This window comes from Larimichthys crocea, chromosome VIII, assembly GCF_000972845.2.
Source record: "Larimichthys crocea isolate SSNF chromosome VIII, L_crocea_2.0, whole genome shotgun sequence".
Classification (NCBI taxonomy): domain Eukaryota; kingdom Metazoa; phylum Chordata; class Actinopteri; family Sciaenidae; genus Larimichthys; species Larimichthys crocea.
In genome coordinates this window covers 29,281,391-29,287,390 of record NC_040018.1, presented here as the reverse complement: position 1 = coordinate 29,287,390, position 6,000 = coordinate 29,281,391, and positions in this window count along the sequence as shown.

Below are 6,000 nucleotides of genomic sequence, written 5' to 3'. Positions count from 1 at the left end.
ATAGATATTATATATATATATATATATTTATAATATAGATATATATATATATATATATAGTATATGTAGATGTAGACAAGGCCTTTAAGCGTTGTTTCTCCTTTACAGGCGAGGGTGATGTGAGGAGACTGCAATGCAGCGATTACCCCACTAGATGCAACCAAATTCTACACACTGGACCTTTAAATGTTCATGTGGTAGAACAGCAAATGCATGGTTTTACAGTAGAACGTAAAGATGTGCAAAATATACTGTAAATATAAGAGCTTTGGTGCTGGCGAGAAACATTTGTTCATTGAATTAGTGATGTAAGTGATCCATAGTTTAGTCCACGCAGCATCTGTTGGGGCGGCTTTTGAAAAAGTGATGTGAGAACTACGTAACTAAAGGTATGAGTAACCGAAAGAACCTTCCCTCAGTATTTACCCAGTTGCTCATATTTCATACATCAATATCGCACCATGCGGTACATGAAACACTGTGAGCGTGTCTTAACTCCTCACTGCTCAGTGGTCAGGGAGACTTCTTTAGGAATCATTGCGGTAACCTTCTGACCACAGTGACACAGGTGTGCCACTAGAGGGAGGCACAACAAAACAACATCACACTCAGCGGTCTGACTCAGTTTGATTGAATGGATACAAAGATGTTTGTATGAGGAACGGTTGTTGTCATAAATGTGTATGTGTGGGTGGAAGTCCTGTGTGAGGTCTGAAGGCCCAGCATGGGAGACTACTTACTGAGTCTCCCATGCTGGAGTTGATCCATTATGTTATCACAGCCGATGAGCAGCTGCACAGGGGTAGCTCAGTGACCCCTGGTGGTGACCAGAAGATACAAGTGTCCAAAAACATCAATTAATGCAGCTCAAATCTGTAACAAATTGATAAAAACTGACACGACCTAAATACCTCAACAATCTGAGATTATACTTTCTGCACAGACTAAAATCTTTTAATGTTGATAAGACCTTATGGTTTTGTTTTATAGATCTTTATTTTAACTTTTTGCTTGATCTATTTTATGAAACCTGTCGGTTCAAAACAAAAAACTGTCTGTTCAAAATTGTGAGAGATGCCAACAAGATAATTGGCATGCAGCAGCTCTGTCTCTCAGAGATCTCTGAAAGACGAGTCCTACAGAAGGCTCGGCCCCATCCTGTCTAGCCCTGACCACCCATTGTTGCAGGAATTCATTTCCTGCCGTCTGGACGGAGATACATGCACCTAGGGCACGAACAAATAGGTATAATTCCGCCACGTGCAATCAATGCAATCAATTTGCACAATTCTTAATCGCACTGTTCTTGTAGCATCTTTTTATCTTTATATTCTTACTTCGTTTAGGATTTGTTAAATCAGGTTGGTTGTGCTTTACTCTGCGTCATGTTCTATGTCACTGTTTGTCTGTTTATTGTTTGTTGTGTAAGTTGCATTGTCACTGCAAATCAATAAAGCCTGAACTGAACGGTGACAATGGAGGTGTTGAAAAGTTTGAAAAGACGTGGCTGTTCTTTTTATCTCTGCTTATTCACTGTACAGGTCTTATTTACTTTTAATTTTTATGTCTTTACTTACTTATTCCGTTATTGTATTATTTTATTTTTTTTCATTTATTTTACTGTTGCAGTTTTTATCTCAGTATTTTGTTTTTTTTATTTATGCAACTGTTCTTCAAATTGTGCTTTTTACCTTACAGGTTTATTGCTTGTATTTGTTTCGTTTATGTTTTGCTTTATTTTTTTTTTCTAATTTCTAGTTTTTATGCAACTGTTCTGTCGTCGTGTATATAAACAAATAAGCTGAGTTGAGTTCTCCATGCAGAAGATGCTCGTAGGTTGCATTATGGAAGTGTAGGATTGAGGGTTTGACCCATACTGGATAGGACTAAAAGTCAAGCACGTATAACTCTTTTTACTCACTGTCTCTCTCACAGGTCAACCGTCAATGTGTCACGGACAAAATAGAGTTTATCATTTATGGTCACCTTTACCAACAAGACGAGTATGGGGTGAACTTAGAGATATTTTAAATATTAAATCCAAATGTTAAATGTAAAATCTAAATGCTAAATCTAAATCTAAATGTAAATCTAAATGTTAAATATAAATAAATCAAATGTTTAAAAATATAAATCTAAATGTTAAATATAAATATAAATGTTAAAAATAAATCTAGTTAATAAAAAAGTTCACAATATTGTTTAAATGTGCAAAAAGTGACTCTCAAACATTCAAACCATTTTTTTAAACATGTTTTTAGCTTAATGTGAACAAATGTTGCTGTTTATTTCAAAGCGAGACGCTTTACAAACGGCACCCCATAGACAAGACTCTAACCTGTGTGAATGAAGAAGTGGCAACCTGGTGGAAGTGGAACACTTTCAGTGAGTGGTGTATCATTTTTCCACACACGACTCAAACATGAAAACAGATCAGCAGGTCAGTGTGAGCGCATTTCTATTCGAAATCATTGTAAAAAAAAAAAAAAGTTTCAGCATTCGAAAAATGTCCATGTTTTGAAGATGGAATCAAAAATGGAATCAAGTAATCCTTGAAAATGTAACTATATAAATTTATGATGTATGTAATCTTTCTGACTATACTTTCTGATTATGTAATGTGTTACTACTGCCCAACCTTCACATGTAGTAAAATCTGTCTATAACAACGATGGTCTGTGGATGAATGTGACACAAAATAGTCCAGCTTCTTCTAGACAGCACCGTTTTTAAAGAAAGCTGGTTTCCTCAGAGTTTGAAAATAACCCACATTAAATGTTCATCATATCCTAAACCACATCCAAACCCTGTGAAGCCTCAGCTCCCATCAGAGTGCACTAAAACAAACCGAGCCATCCACAGATCCACACAACACACACACACCTGGTTGTGTACAGAGAATCTATTCACCCCCTGCAGCATACAGTATGTACCTATACTGTGGGCGCACACACACACACACACACTCCTCAGAACCCTGTAAAAGACTCACACCAGTGTGTGTGAGCAAAGTAGGTGTGAGGTCAGGCCAAGTTAAGTGTTGTGTGCTTTCCTCTCTGCAGCGGGCTCACAGGAAAGGGGCAGTGATTGGGGGAGCCGTGCCTTACTGAGACACACTGTTGTATCTCCAGAGAGAGGGGGAGGAAAAGGAGGGAGGAGGAGGAGGAGGAGGAAAGCGGAGGAAGAGGAGGAGGAGTATGGACGGACGAGGGGAAGAGGTGCAGGCATGTTACCCCAGATGAATCACAGTGAGGAAGCCATGCTTGTGATATATCAGTTTTCAACCTCGTTTCTGTCTGGACTCTGCCTGTCTGTTGTCTGGAGGGAGTCCATCCTTTGGATCAGCTGTTACTGCTTCCTCAGTAGAAGCTGTGAATGTTTTAGGGATGGATGGATGGATGGATGCTTAAAGACAACATGATTGACTACGGTGAGTAGGGACTCACCCCAAACGCTTTTTCAAGTGCATCCCATAAAGATGATGTGACAGGAGAGTAGGAGAAAAGAATGTGCGGTATTGGGTAACTCAAAATTAGTTGCAGAGCAGGAAGTTTCACAAAGAGGTCCTTTATAAAAAAGCAAAAAAACATCCGGCACGTTCATTCCAAGGAGAGTACAAAAAACCCGCTGAGGCTGGCAGTGGATGGGCACAGCTTCCTCTCTGCTCTCCACACAGATACGACACAGAGTGAAGCTGTCATTCCACACTGAGGCCAAGTAACCGAGCCTCCCTCGAGAGCGTGAGATCATTCGCGGAAGAATTCAAGATCAGTCGCGTTTCCCCCCCCTCAGGGGTCGTAAATATCTCTGAGTGTACACATTGTGAGAGTGGTGTGTGTTATTTATTTGCAGCGTGACTCCCTTCAGGGGCTCTCTTGGCTGTACTCTCTCGGTCCTGCTTCGTCTCACACACACACACGCTGGAAAAAAAAAAATCCCCCAGTGAAAACTCCAAAACAACGCACACGTTGTTCAGCTGCAGCAGCAACCCACCCTCTGCGCTCCCTCAATCAGGTTCTGTTAGGCTGAAGTCCTTGCCCTGCTAATGCTGGAGGCAAGGAACACTATATTCCATGTCTGCCTTATTCTGAAAATAAAGGCCCCAAATCTTACACACTGGACCTTTAAATAAACTAAATAAATTTGACTGCATAGGACGTGTATAGGAAGTTATTTAGCGACTTTGGGGACACAATGGGGACTGACCAGAGGAATAAGGTCACAACTAAAGATAGTGAAAGACTAGGCTGACCAGAGGAATAAGGTCACAACTAAAGATAGTGAAAGACTAGGTTTAATCTTTTTCTCTTTAACTTTAATACTAAAAATATTATCTATCCTGCTGTAAGAGTAAACATCTTCTTTCTTTCTATGCTGGGTGTTTCAGTGGAGAAATTAACTCAACCGTAGTGATCTAATAGCCGACGGTGAAGGCTCTGCTTCTGTTCTGTACTGTGTGAAGGAAATGGACCACACCTCAGAGAGAAAATAGGATAAAAAACATCCTCAGTAAACAGCCCGGGAGCAGGAAACCCTCTCCCCGGCCCTGACTAACAGTGTGTCGCTTCCATCTCTGGGCTGCGTCGGCAGACACTAAAGGGCTGGGGTAGAGTTGGCCTGATGTTAAAACAATAATACACTCCCCTACGTCTCTCTGATCTCAGAACACAGACAAGCTCAGAGAGGAATTTCTTCTTTTCCTCAAGTTTTTCACAAAAGCGCTATATATTTTTTCAAATGAATGACAAATTACAGTTGTGGAATAGATGATATCCCTGTGTTGTCCTTGCTGAACCCTGTGCCTGGGTCCGCCTCGTCCATTACACAGAAAATTTCATCATCATGGTTGACTTGGCTGTTGGTGACCTGCCAGTGGTTTGACATGTTTCCAGTAACCAGTATTAGTTATGAGTGCAGCGATAAGGACATATTCACACACTGAGTTCAATGGAACACATTACCAAGCTGTGCCGGTGATTTTGCCCCTGGGCCAATGCTGGCACCCCAACTTCTACTAGTCTGAAGGACAATGAAGGATCTCATACAGGAATTCTATGAGGTATTCACCCCTTGAGTACAGTAACACATTAAACCACAAAAACATACCAGAAGAAGAAGAAAAGAAGTTTATTACTTGTTCTCTCGCCTCTCATAAACCTTAGGTTTGCACATATTTGACTCAGATCTGATTATTGCAATGTTATGATGTTGCCACTAAGTAATTCATTTTTTCATGTGCAGACTTTCGAATCTTTGAGTCAGCATGTTGTCGTGGGTACAACCTGGACAAGTCACCAGTTCATCACAGGGTACATAGAGACAAACAACACTCACATTCACAACTATGGACAATTTAGAGTCACCAAATAACCTTGTTAACGTTCAAGTCTTAGGACTTTGGGAGGAAGCTGGAGTTCTGGCGAGAACCCACACAGACTCAGGGAGAACATGCAAGCTCCACACAAAGGAACCAGCCGAGGTTTGAACCAGGAACCTTCTTGCTGTGAGATAACGGAGCTAACCACACAGCCCTTCTTGTTTAGGATTACCTTCACTATTAAGTTACGTACTTTCTGCCTATTACTGTATCATACTGTGGGTGCCAGCGGATAAATAACATGAACTGACCATGATTTTTACGGTAGCCCCCTCTGCTTTCTAAGCTTTGTACTGGACTCATGCCCTGCAGAGCAGAACACCATCACCATTTGTACATTGGTGACTTTAAATTCACAATCAATACTTGTTTGTGTGTAAATCTCAACTAGCTATTTTCTTTTTCCTGCAGGCAGTGGTGGAAGAAGGACCCAAGTAGAAGTGGTGATTCCAAACTGTGGAAGTACTCAGTTGTCCAGCATTTGAATTTTACACTTTTTGGTTTCCGGAAGTATTATCAGCAAATGTACTTAAAGTATAAACTGCAGTCATGACATTCCACCACTGGAAGCAGGACAGTGTGGATTGAGTGTGTGAGGACAGTATGTGGATAACATGAAGGAG